This window comes from Dryobates pubescens, chromosome 2, assembly GCF_014839835.1.
Source record: "Dryobates pubescens isolate bDryPub1 chromosome 2, bDryPub1.pri, whole genome shotgun sequence".
In the NCBI taxonomy this organism is placed as follows: domain Eukaryota; kingdom Metazoa; phylum Chordata; class Aves; order Piciformes; family Picidae; genus Dryobates; species Dryobates pubescens.
In genome coordinates, this window is record NC_071613.1 from 38286701 (window position 1) to 38299892 (window position 13192).

Here is a 13192-nt window from a genome sequence, read left to right on the forward strand (position 1 = left end):
GCTGACAGCCTGTCCTGTGGCTTGCGCAAGCCCAAAGAGTTTCATTGAGCCCCGCAGTGCATTCCCAACCAGTGCTGGTCCATGCACAGTCCCCTGGGCTGAGCAAGCAGCTTCCGTTGCCATCCTGCTACCAGGAGAGCATCAAAACAACCTCCACATTGATCTCTGAGGCTCTTCTGCAAGCCCCAGTCACGTCCTGCTAGGAGCGAGCGTCCGCTCTAGTTACTGTCTCCTAGGAGAGCACCAAGGGCTTCAGGCTGTCACAGGAGGAGCAGACCCAAACATGACATCTCCATGGAGCCCGGGTGCAGCAGAAAGGGCCACAGTACTGCCAAGCAGATGGCACTGGGACTGGATCGATGGCATGTGGGTGGGCCCTGCAGGGGCTCTAACACCTCATACAGGGCTGGACTGATGATGGGATGAGCAGGGGACAGGAGTGGGTCCCTTCCCTATATGTAGACCCCCAGCTCCACCTGTGCCTGCATCCCTTCTGAGCATCCAGCCGGGCTGAGCCTCGGAGCTGCTTTCTGCCCACAAAGCTCACCCAGAGGGATTGTTCCCTGCCTGCGCTGCACTCCCTGCCTGGCCACTGTCAGCGTCCAGAACACCACCTCTGGAGCTCACAGCCCAGTCCCCAGGGGACAGCACCCTGCTGGGGCAGGAGGATGAGGAGCTGGGGTGGGGTCAAGGGTGGAGGAGGCTCCCTGGGTTGCACTGCAGAGCCTCGAGTGCAGCACCTGCCCCACTTTTGACAAGGCTGCCCTTAGAGTCAGCAGGGCAGCACCATCCCTTGTCCCCTGCCTGCTCCCTGCCCTCCCCTTCTGGTCTCCATGCTGTTTGTCACACCTGTCACCATGGCAAGGGAGAGATTAGCTGTAGACCCTCCACTCCCGCCCCAAGCCACTGATTCATATTCATGAGACTTCAAAGCATCTTGCTTGGTTCTCCTGCACCAAACCTAATCCTCTGCTGCAGCACCGTGCCAGCAGCTCTTGCTCACAGTGCAGGGCCAGAAGCTGGCAGTCTCAGAGCCCTCCTGCCCTGGCCAGCAGTGGCCATGCACCCATTGCTGCTGCTGCTGCCCCACAGTAAGTCTTGCCTGTGATCACGGAGGCTATTCTGTGCCATGGGGATCCTGCCATCAGAGTGACAAACGCAGGGGTTAGCAGCACGGAAGCCGTGGTTTCACATCCTCAGCAGGTGCCCACAGCACCCTGCCTGGACCAGCACCCTGCCTTGATTGCCAGCAGCATCTCTGCCACCAAAGGCCCTTTGTAGGGGCTAATCAGCACCAGCAACTTGTGCCTCCCCAGCCGCCGTGCTCCCACCACAATCAGCAGCCAGTAGGCATCAGGCAGGGGCTATTCAGGACAGTGGGGCCTTGCCAGTCTGCCTGCTCTCATCAGGGACCAATCCTGCAGCACACCCCTGGCAAACAAATGGCAAGTAGTGTGCTGGTGGCTGTGGCATTTGGAGGTACACCCCTGTGGAGCAGTTGGGCAGAGGATGGAAGGAGGAGGCACCTAGGCCTGCTCTCCCTGCTATGGTGTGGGTACAGGCTGGGCTGCAGACCCCACAAGTGTTAGCCATGTCACCTCCACCTGCAGCTCATCTGCTCCATGGCATGGTCACAATGGGATCACACAGAGCTGTCCTAGCATGGAGAGCTGGCAGCACCGAGGCACTCAGATGTGCCGGCAGCACCACAGGGGTGCTGGTGCAGGGAAGGTGCTGGCTTGGTGCATGGATGGATGGGTGGGTGGGTGGTAGGTCCCCCCCAGAGCCGTCTGCTCCAGATGGCGAAGGCCATTAGAGCTGCTCTCGCACACACAGAGCCATAAAGTTTATGGGCCTCATCATTTCACTGTAATGGAAATAGTTAAATCTGTCTCTGTTTAAGCAAACTGTGCCCTCAAGGGAGTATTTGCTGTGGGCAGGCAGGGCACTCTGGCAGACAGTGGGCATGGGGCAGCTGGGGCACCCAGCCCTGTCACTCCCACCTGGCACCTGGGATGTCTCAGTTGTGCCAGAATGGGAGCAGACATGTGACACCAGCGTGGGGACTCTCCCTGCTTTGCCAGCCTCAGTGCCGCAGTTTCTTCTCTGTGCATGGAAGGTGAGAGCCACATTTGGGGTTACCAGGCAGGATCTGGAGCTGTGCAAATCCCCTGCCAGCAGGAGCTGAGAGCAAATACGCAGGCAGGTGGGCAGAGAGCACAGGGAGCTGCAGGCAGGATGATGCCTGTCTGCTTTGGCAGTAGGGGTGAGACTGGGATTCAGCAAACGCAGACCTGCCCTGTGCAGAGGGTGCTCTCACCCACCTGTCCCTGGGCAGGACCCAACCTGGAGTCAAGCCCACTGCATGGGACAGAAGGGGGCATGATGCTTTGAAAGCTGCTTTCATCCCTCACCAGGCACCCCTGAAAGCTGAGCAGGGGAATAGGAACCCAGTACAGTCCAGGTTGCCCCCAGCTATTCAAGCAAGAGCAGGGGCAGGGAGCAGGGTGAGAGTAGCAACACACAGCACCCATCAGGCCCAGCCTGAGGGAGGGAGACACAAGCCTCAGCTGGAAGCTCCCACTGTGTTTATGGAGGGCCAGTTTCTCCCCATCATCATAGGGAGCAGCTGGGGCGCGCTAGCCCCAAAGCAGTAGGACAGGCTGCTGGTGTCTGCCCAATATGCAGGATCTCAGTTGTGCACCCCATGCTATCTCCCTCTGGGCCTGTATCTCACCCAGGATGGGGTGAAAGACCAGAGCTGCTCCTGCTGCAGGAGCAGGTCTCCCAACCCCACCCTTAGCCACGGTAGTGGTGGGAGCTACCCCATCCCCAGCATGCAAAGCATGATTAATTACAGAGCAAGTCATTAATATTCACAGCTAATTAAAGATCCTTATCATGAATAATGGTGCTCACTCTTCAAATTATGGGACAAGGATGGAGAATGGGGAAAAATGCCCTGTGGGGAGAGGAGCATTTCAGAGGGGCAAAGCAACTGGGGCAGGGGCATGAGCAGGGAGTGGTTGTACCCTCCTTGTGGGGTGTCTGGGTCTGGTAGTGCCATGATTGAGGTTGCAGTGATGGGCAGAATCCAGGGCTGCAGGCATTGGGGCAGGCATGGTACCCAGACCCACTGCAACAGGAGTCAGGCAGCCCTGAGGGCTCCAGACCTCTCTGCCCATGGGTCTCTAATCTGCCACCTTAGTGTGTGAGGGACCCCTTTGTGCTTGCTAAGTCTTGCACACGGAGCAAGGAGTGTCCTAGCATGGTGGCACACAGCCTCCAAGACAGCTAATCCCCAGCAGCCACCCAGTGTGGGGCTGGGATTGGGCACAGGGAAGGGGCATAGGGATGGGGCTGCTTGGTCCTCGGGGAGCAGGTGGGAGGGGAGGGCAGCAGCAGTTTGCCTGAGCTCCTGTTATACAAATGAAAGGTTTTTAGTGGGAAAGACTCTGGGAAAGTAATACATCTCCCATATTGATCGCAGGCCAGGGACCAAGGCACGGCTTAAACAGTAATTGATTTCTAGCCACCGAGATGTGTTGGGGAGCATTGATTTAACAGCACTGCAGACACACTGCTACTAATCTGATTAAAGTATTTAGCAGAAATGTTATTCTTTAAAAAAAAACAGAGAGAGGTGATGGTGCTGCCTGGGGCCGGGGGGCCAAGGCAGGGCTGTGGAGCAGGGACAGCTGAGCACCCCACTGACAGGGCCTGGGGATGGCTCTGCACCCCAGTGAGGGTGCCACTGCCTCAGGACACATCTCTAGCCAGCTGTGCTCATGACATTTCCCACTGGAGCTGCCCAGGACGTGTGCAAGCCCGGCAGGAGACGGGCAAAGCACAGCCAAAGGCATGTGCTGGGAGTGTGGGCAACACGTGTGTGAGTGCCCAGCCAACCGCCCTGCCAGGACAGCCACCAGCTGCTCTGGGGACACAGCAGATGTGGAAGAAGGTGGAGGCAGCTAGTGGAGGTGGCCTCTGTCAGAGGCAAGCTTGGCTGGTGGGGTGGGCATGTGGCTCACACCAGTGCTGACAGCAGCCAGGGAGGCACAGGAGATGAGGTCTGGCAGCTCCTGCAGCCCCAAGCCCCCGGTCCCAGCAGCTTCTCATGTGCTGAGCCTAGGGCCTGTGCACACGCAGCCATGCAGCGTCCCCACACGCACCCCTTTGCCACCTCGTGCCCTGCTGCAGGCAGTCAGGCTGTTGTGAGGAGTTCTCATGTGCCATCCCCTCCTCTCCTGCCCAGCGGCTTGTGTTGCACTGGTGGGGATGGGACCCCCTTATGCCATTCTCAGCCCTGCTGGAGAGGTACCAGCTGAGCAGGTAAAGGGGTTCCTGCCACTCCCCATCACACACATCAGCCCAGTTAATTAACAGGCTATATCAAACAAATAAATTATTCCTGCTTCTTATTGATTCCAATTTACTGGCCCCTGGAGAGCCAGGGCTCGTTTATCCCACCTGTCACCCCTGCTTAGCAGCTGCACTAACATCTGCCCTACTCCCTTCACCCCTCCTGCCCTTCCACCTTCAGACCAGAGCTGGGCATAGGCCTGGAGCCCATGTTGCCCCACGCCTCTGACCATGAACCCCTGGGTTGCAGCTGCAGCCCACTCTGCTGCTTCTCCAGGGGATGGTGCATGCCCCAATGCTAACAGTGCAGAGTGGGGGCCAGGCTGCCCACCCTCATGGCTCCATATGCCTCTCAGGCAGCTTCATCCAGGGCTGCCCCTGCCAGTCCTTTCCCCTCCCCAGTGCCACCAAAAAGGGTGGGCGTTCCAGCTCTGGCCACCCAAGCACAGCCCCAGCTTCATGTTGGCAGCAGGGCTCATCTGAGGGAGGCTGATCAAAGTCCAAGCCTGTCCCCACTCCTGTCCTATAGATGCCAGATCAATAAATCAATCCCAACTCAGCTGCTGGCTGCACAGCCCTGTGCTCCTGAGCAGTCTTGGCTGGGAGATTCCAGGGAAGCACAGGGACCTGGTATCCACCCCTGCCTACTTTGGGGCCTTGGCTCATGGCTGATGCCACATTAGTCTAGTGACACATCATCCATGCCAGCCCAGGCTCTTGTACATGATAATAGCAGCTGCCAGCTCTTAACAGCCAGACCTGCCTCCTGCTTGTGTCTAGGTGGCACCTAGTGACTGGTCCCCTCCTGGCCAGGGCACCAATGGCCAGCACTGCCCACACAGGGCTGGGCTTTGTCCAGCAGGAGCCCCAGGCGTGCATGCAGCTGTGCAAGCAGCAGCATATGTGCCCTCCTCTGTGTAGAGGGATGTTGGCTGGTTCACCTGGGAGATGCTCTGCTCTGGGCAGCAGCCTGTGGGCACAGAGCCGGCAGTGAGCTGGATGCAGCCAGACCAACCCTGGCCTCACCTCACTTGCAGTGAGAAGTGCCATACTGGGGTAGCTGGAGGCTGGCCAGGGATGTGGGACCAGGTCGTGAGCACAGCCTGCCTGCTGCTCCAGGCACTGTTGCTTTCCAGAACTGGCTGAGCTGGATTTCCTCAAGTTGGACATATTAAGTTGATCCTGGCCAGACACCAGCATCAGGCTGCTTGCCACGTGCCTACGGTCCAAGCCTGGAGCATTTGGTGCTCTGATGGGGGTCAGCTGGCATCTGGCTTGGGAAGGGACATGCAGAGCCCTGGAGTCACTCCTGGGGACCCTGCCAAGTTCCTGGTGCTGCCTGTCCATCCCCAAGCCTTTGGTTGTCCCTCATGTTACTCTTCCCTTACAGGCAGCCAAGCAGCAGCAGCCCTGTTTCTTTGCAGAGTGGATGAGGAAGAGCAGTGGATGCTGCTGCAAGCCTGCTGCCAAAGTGCCTAGGGCCAGGGGGGGCTGACTGGTGACTCACCCCTGGCGATTCATCTCAGGCAGTTGACAGGAGCAACCAGAGAGCCAGGATGGCTTCAGCCAAGACAGAATGTTTCACCCAGAGCCAGCCCATCACCCTGGCTGCACCCGTGCGCCTGCTTCCACAAAGGTGATCCTCACAGATGCAGCCCAGCTGTATCTGTGCCTGGGAATCCCCAGCCACTCCACCACTGACACATCAGCCACCCTGTGGAGGCCATGGGGTGTCTGGCATGGTGGGAGGCTGCAGCTCCCATCTGCCTTGGCATAGTCCCATGGAAGCGGGCAGCCGGGTAGGTGTAGGAGGAGTGGCTGGCAGTGCCGCAGCCAGGAGATAAGCTTCCCTCTCATCCTCATCTCCTGTGATGGGAGGGAGATTTATGGCTCTGAGCTGCGATTTGTGCACAGCTCCAGCACACGGTATTGATCACTCCTGGTTGCTCCTGCGGCTCCCTCACCTCCTGGCCCTGCCTGTTAACTCTTCCAGACCTAGAGACCCCAGGAGCCAGGCACCCCTCTGTGCTGTAGCAGCCAGGGCAACAAGGAAAACCTCCTGTGCAGGCTGGTGGAGATGCCAGGGACTGTGTCTCTGGAGAACAGCCCAGGTGAGGCGCAGAGCAGGCAGGGGTAGCTTGGCTGGCCTGGCAGTAGGGAGCATCCTTGGCAAGGAAAGGAGCCAGAGAGGCAGAGGGGAATTGGAGGAGCCAAGGGGACAGGGATGGTAGGCAGTGATAAGGGGACAGTGTAGAGGGGCTGGAGCATGGTGCCAGGGATTAGCACTGAGCATACAGGAGAGACAGGTGACAGCAAAGGGAGAGGGCATAATGGCCATGGGCGGTGCCGAGGATACAAGGACAGCATTGTGCACCCTGGGCCAGCTGAGGGGCTGATGCCAAGGGAATGGGGATAGGGGGCAGGCGGGGGCGGGGGGGACACAGGGATGGGACTGCGGGTGGCTCTGCAGCGGCAGCAGGAAACGATGTGTGAAATGAAGAGTTCCTGCCCAGTGCCCAGAGGGAGTGTGCAGCATATTGAGCAGGGCTGGGGCTGGAGAAGGGGCTGAGGGGGGTGCACAGCTGACGGGGGCCCAAGCACCACATGGGGACCCTTAGTGGGGATACTGTTCTGGAGTATGGGGTTGTGCCCTCCTGCAGCGGAGGCAGGAGGTGGACACTTGGTATAGGAGTAGTGATGGCTGCCATGGCACAGCCCTGCTAGATTAAGCCTTCACTGCCCCCGCTCTGAGACACCCCAGCCCCGTGTACCCACCGCCCGCTCCCTGCACGCCGGTTTCCTGCTGCTCCACAGAGATAATTAAATCCGCTATTTCGGCAGGTTCCGCATCCCCTGCCAGGCGGATCCGCAATCAGCCTCAAGAGGGCCTGGGGCTCCCCCACCTGCGCACTCCCACCCGCCCTCCCCAGCGCTCCTCGCCCCTCCCCGCCACCGTGTCACCTCCACACCCAGGCACCTCGCCTGGCCCCACCACCTTTGCCTGCCTTGGCTCCCTGCCTGCCTGCACCCTTGGGTGTTCACGGGAGGGGCAACACATTTCTCTCCTGTGTTGGTCACATCTCTCCCACCAGCCCCCAGCATCGCAGCCCCGTGACAGTTCCCCTGGAGGGGTCAGCCGTGTCCCTAATGCCAGCCTGGCTGCAGAGAGTTTCATGTGGGGGTGGCACAGACCCCAAACACAGGCAAGGTCCCCAGTGGCTGCCCTGCACCTCCAGCTCTCCATCCATCCCCAGATACACCGTTATCATCTTCTCACGGCACCCCAGGAAGCCTTAAATAATTCACAGAGGTGAGCTCGAGCGCAGATGCTGCCACAGGCAGCGGCTGGGCGGCAGAGATAGCGGTGCCACCCCCCCGGCTGCCCAGGGCCTGCTGGCACCTGCCAGTCAAGAAGGAAGGGCCTGGATTCACCATTCACAGATGAAAGCATTGAGGCCATCATCCTGAAAGAGCTCAGCAGAGGCAAAAAGTGAGCAGGGTGCCTGGAGAGCTTCACACCATGCTGCGCTGACTGCCTACCCCTCTGCCGTGTTCCCAGCCTGGTCAGCTCTACCTCAACCCTTCCCTTTGCCCCTCAGTCTGATGTGCAGGATCCCAGACTAATTCCTGAGAAAGCCTGTTAAGCTGGCAGCTCTGGCTGTAAACTCAGAGCAATAATTTAAAGAGGTAAAACTATTAATAGAGCATTAAAATATCTGCTCTCGTCCGAGGCATGCAGGTGGGAGTGAAGGTGAGGGCACGTGGATGACCTGCACAGCCACCCCCCGGCCCTGCCAAGAGCCCCAGTGCTGCCGGTGCTGTTGCGGTAGGGAGAGCAGCAAGCATGGCTGTGACTTATCGCTGTCGGTGCCAGGAGAGGGGAGGGCAGCATCCATCAGGGAACAGGGTTATTGATGGACTCCAGGGCTGCTATTACCCGCCAGCCCTGCTATTACACACACCATCACTCAGCGCAGGGCTGCGGCTGCCACGCAGCCCCTCCGCGGTGCCTCGGCCTGCGCCGGCCAGGAAAGCTGCTGGAAACAGGCATAATTACAAGGACAGTGCTCAGCAGGGGTACTTCTGCTGCTGCCCATTACTTGTGCTGCAGGCTACACGGTACACTGATGCTGTTCCACGCTGCCTGGGCTGTACTCGGAGTTCCCTATCCCCAGCCCCACAGCAAGGTAGTACCAAGCAAACCCCATGGCATATCCGCACACCACCCCAGTGCTTTCTCCAGCCTGTTCCTGGGCAGCCTGGATGAGCCATGAGCAGGAGACAGACCCTGCCAGCCTGGAGCAGTGAGCTGGTTCTCCCTGCCTACAGGTGGTGTTCCCAGGAGCCAATGCACTGTGACACTGAGAGTCCGTCACAGCCCAGCTCATTTCAGGAGGATTAGTCCATGATCCCCCAGTGCCCAGCCCTGGGGACAGTGGTTCTGGGAAGCAGAGAAGGTGAATTTCAGAGAGATTAACACTGGTCCCCAGCAGGATGGGAAGTGGAGGTACATCTGCTCTTCCAAGTGGAACGAACAGCTGCCTTGTAGGGGAACAGACAAAACCAGGCTGACATTTACCTGCCAGTCATGACCAGGGTGGATGGAGGGCACTGTGGCCAGGCCATGCACATGGATGCAGGCATCTACTCAAGTGCCAGGCTTGTGCTGTGGTTGTGTCACACTCAGAGTAGCCTGTGTGTGGAGGTGAGCAACAAGGTCACTGCCACTAAGGTGGGCAGCTGCAACATGGGCAAGGGGGTGAGTTTAGGGCAGAGCTGGTTCATGAGCCTGCAGCCCGGTGGGTTCATTGTTCCTTCCAGGGTAATGAAGATCCCAGGACTGGGATCTCTAGTGGATGTGACCTGGGAGGTGCCTGAGAAAGATGAAGGAAACCTGCCTGGACACCCTGCCCTGCAACCAGGAGGAAGAGCCTCTTCACCTGTCCAAAGCCTGGGCCAGGAAAGGCTCAGGGGGCAGAGAATGCTGCAGCAGCTGTTCCTACTACTCCGTTTGCCCAGAGCAGCCCCTGATTTCCCATGAACTAGGGCTGAGCATCCTGTCAGTGCTGGCAGCTCTTCCTTGGGATGACACTTGCCTCTTCACAGCCATATCTGAGCAGTGCAGGCCAGCTGCCCTGCAGCCACAGGGGCTGGCTCACCTCCCCCCAGCATCACCAGTACAGCATCCTATTGCTGACAGACACTGACCTTGATGCATTCCCAGCAGTCTGGCACACTGCTACACACCACCTCAGCTCTGCTCAGCCTGGCACAGCAGCCTGGTCTGTAGCTGGTCACTCAGGTCCCCAGTGCTGTGATACTCCCTTGAGCTAGTAGCATTGCTGTCCAGAGGACCTCTACCTAAGCAACACCCAGCCCTCACCTGGCCTGGGGCACCCAGCCTGTACTTTCGAGCCCAAGTTCAAGTTCTTGTCACCAAGAAGTCAGACTATGGCTGCAGATAAGAAGGGTTAACAGAAAACAGAGCCTCCCCTTCCTCCCCCTGCCAGTGTTTTACAGGCCTAAGCTATTACCAGGAAATGTTCCCATCAGCACCATTGATCCCCTTGTTTACAGCCATAATCCTCAGCCGGTGACTCTGGAGCAAAGAAGAGAAAAGGGAAGGTGGTGGCTTCCTCTTGGACATGGCCTCCGCCCTGCCTGCATCCCCACACAATTCCTGCTTGGCTCTGGTGCACTGGGGTGACATGCACCCAAGCCCTGCAGTACCTGGCTGGGCACTGAGGGCTCAGCAGGCAGTGGAGATATTATGGAGGGTGGCACCGTGGCAGGAGCCTGACTCTGGCAGTGGCCACAGCCCTTCATGGTCTCCCTTCACTGGTGGTGCTCTCCTAACACGTGGCTATGCCACCCACCCGCTGCCTGGCACCTGGTCTCAGAGCCCCACGTGGCAGCCTTGCTTTGCTCTCATCAGTGCAATGAGCCAAGTCCTCACACTAAATTAGAGACTCTCCCCACTCTCAGCTCTGCATCTCCCAACCCAGCAGCAGCTACCAGCTGCAAGATCTTGGTGTGGCAGTGGCGGGCATCCATGCAGGATCCCAGGGAATTTGGGAGCAGGGTAGGCGGCCCCTCAGGCTGCCCACCATCATGGCAGGGCTGAGGTGCTGGTTCCCAGTATGGGGCAGTGTCCTTGCACAGACCTACCTGCCCCTGCCCTCACATGTTGGTTCTTTCCAGCCCAGCAGGGCATGGGTAGATCCTTGGACTCCTGTGCTGGGGCTGTGGCTCTCTCCTGCCTTTGGGAAAGCTGGGATCATGTGATGTGTCAAACATCTGAGGCAAGGGTGCTTTCATGGCATCCATCACCAGGAGTTTCACAAGCTTTTGTAATTCTTCTGCCATCAACCCTCTCCCTACCTAACCGGGGGCCACCTGGCCCCCCGGCCTTTGTCACCATCACCCGGTGTGCACCATAGGGACTCACCAGTGATGAGAAGAGAATCCCTCAGCCCAAATGGGCTCAGCTTGGGGCTTCTGCCTTTCCAGGGAGGGGTGGGGGGGGTGGGGGGTAGTATTAAAAGGGGGAGTGGGTGGGGAGGGCCAAATGGCCACACCTGGGGTGGGAGGAGACTCCAACAGAGCCCAGGTGCTCTGGGATTAGAGGAGAAAAAGGGAAATGGGGCAGGTGAGGGACTAGTGATAGGACTAGGAGGAATGGGGAAAAAAATAGAAATGGGTAGATTCAGATTGGATGTTAGGAAGAAGTTCTTCACCATGAGGGTGGTAAGACACTAGAACAAGTTACCCAGGAAAGTGGTAGAAGCTTCATCCCTGAGAGTTTTTAAGGCCAGGCTGGATGTGGATCTGAGCAACCTGATCTAGTGTGAGGTGTCCCTGCCCATGGCAGAGGGGTTGGAACCTTGAGGTCTTCTCCAACCCCAACAATTCTATGATTCTAGAACAATTCTGCAGTTTAGGCTGGATGTTGGGAAGAAATTCTTCCCAGAAAGAGAGATTGGGCATTGGAATGTGCTGCCCAGGGAGGTGGTGGAGTCATCGTCCCTGGAAGTGTTTAAAATAAGACTGGATGAGGCACTTAGTGCCATGGTTTAGTTGATTAGGTGGTGTTGGATGATAGGTTGGACTTGATGACCGTGAAGGTCTTTTCAACCTGGTTAATTCTGTGATTCTGTGAAATAACAGATCTCAGCCACCTCCCTGTGCTGGTACCCACAGGGAGCATCCCATGCTGGTCAGGAGGGCAGGACTGTACCTCTGTCTGCTCGCTTACCTTACTGCCTGGATGCAGCTCATCTGCTTTGGATGCTTTGCTCCTTTCCATAGCCTTCTGGCAGGAACTTACCTTCCCTCCCTCTGCAAACCCTGGGGAACCTAGCTTTCCACCAGAGCCCATGGGAGGGGCTGATGCAAGACTGCAAGTCACCATCTGACTCTGCTGGGGCTGATTAACTCTGGGTGAGTCTTATGGCTCAGCCCCTGACCCCATGTCTTCTCTGAGACCCTCAGCCCAGCATGGAACCAGCCCTGATGGATCATCCTCAGCCCAGCACATCCCTGGTCTGCATGGGCCTCTGCCCCAGCCCTGACAAACTCCGCATCAGACCGGGCAGCCCTAACAGCCTGCAAAAACTGTCCCCTGTCAGCTTTCACCTTCCCTGAGCCCCAGACACTGGGGGCTAGGATCCCCTTCTCAGCACCCCAGCAATGCCCCAGTCTGTGGGTGTCTTGCCCAGCCCTCCCTGCCACCCAGAACGTCCTACCGCCGGGCACTCACTGTCTGGAAGTCGCTGCTGTTGCACTGCTCACCGCTGAACATGCAGTAGACAAGCATCTCACCCAGGTCCAGCCGGTGGCCCACACGCCCATAAAACTCCTCCAGGTCAAAGGGGCGACTCTTCTCCTCCTCGCTCGTGGCCAGTGTCCCCAGAAGAGCCTCCAGCCTGCTGCTCTCCACAGTCTCCAGCACCAGGGGGTGGCCAGCACCATCCAGGAGACCCAGCATCTCCCCTGCCCAGTACAGGTCATGGCCAGAGAGCTGTGAGAAGCGGGCAGGGTTGATGTTGCAGATTGTGACAGCAGGGAAGGTCATGTTGAGCGCTGTCTCTTCCTCCAGCTGGGTGCTGTGGGGGTACTGGAAGTACAAGCCAATGCACTTGGCATAGGCATGGGTGAGGAGGGCCAGGGAGCCCAGAAAGGCCAGCAGCCACAGCAGGTTGCGGACGGTGTAGCGCTGGTGCCGGAAGATGTGCTGGATGCCGTGCAGGGTGGAGCGGTTGGCAAACTCCTCCAGGCTGCATGGGTGCTCCTGTGGGGCTGGGGCATGGCGTGCTGGGTGCCTGGTGGGGCAGCCCCCCACGGAAAGAGCTGCTGGGGGCTGAGGAGGACTCCAGGGGCATGGTGTGGGCCTCTGATCTTCCTCAATCCACATGCTGCTGCCCGGCTCTGCCCCTCGCTGATGAACTGAAGGCGCTGGAGGAGGTTTGAGGAGCAGATGACCAGCAGAGTGATGAGCAGGCAGGTGAGCTGGGCTGTGCTGCAGGCAGCATGTGCCAGTGCCGGGGCGGGACTGGTGTACCCACATCCTGCCCCGAGTGGGAAGCTTGCTAAGTGCCATAACCACAGATGTACTTAGCAATCTCTGCATCCTGCAGGAACTGGAGCCAGATGCTGAAACATCCTGGAAAGCTCCAGGCACTCTCACTGCTTGTCCCTTGGGGGGTGCAGGCAATTAGCTGAAATCCTGCTCACTTCCACCATCTCCAAGCACTTAGTCTGGGCTCCCCAGGGAGGGAGAGGTGGGCAAACTCCTCAAACCCCCTGCCAGGGCATGTAGGAGCTGCCCATG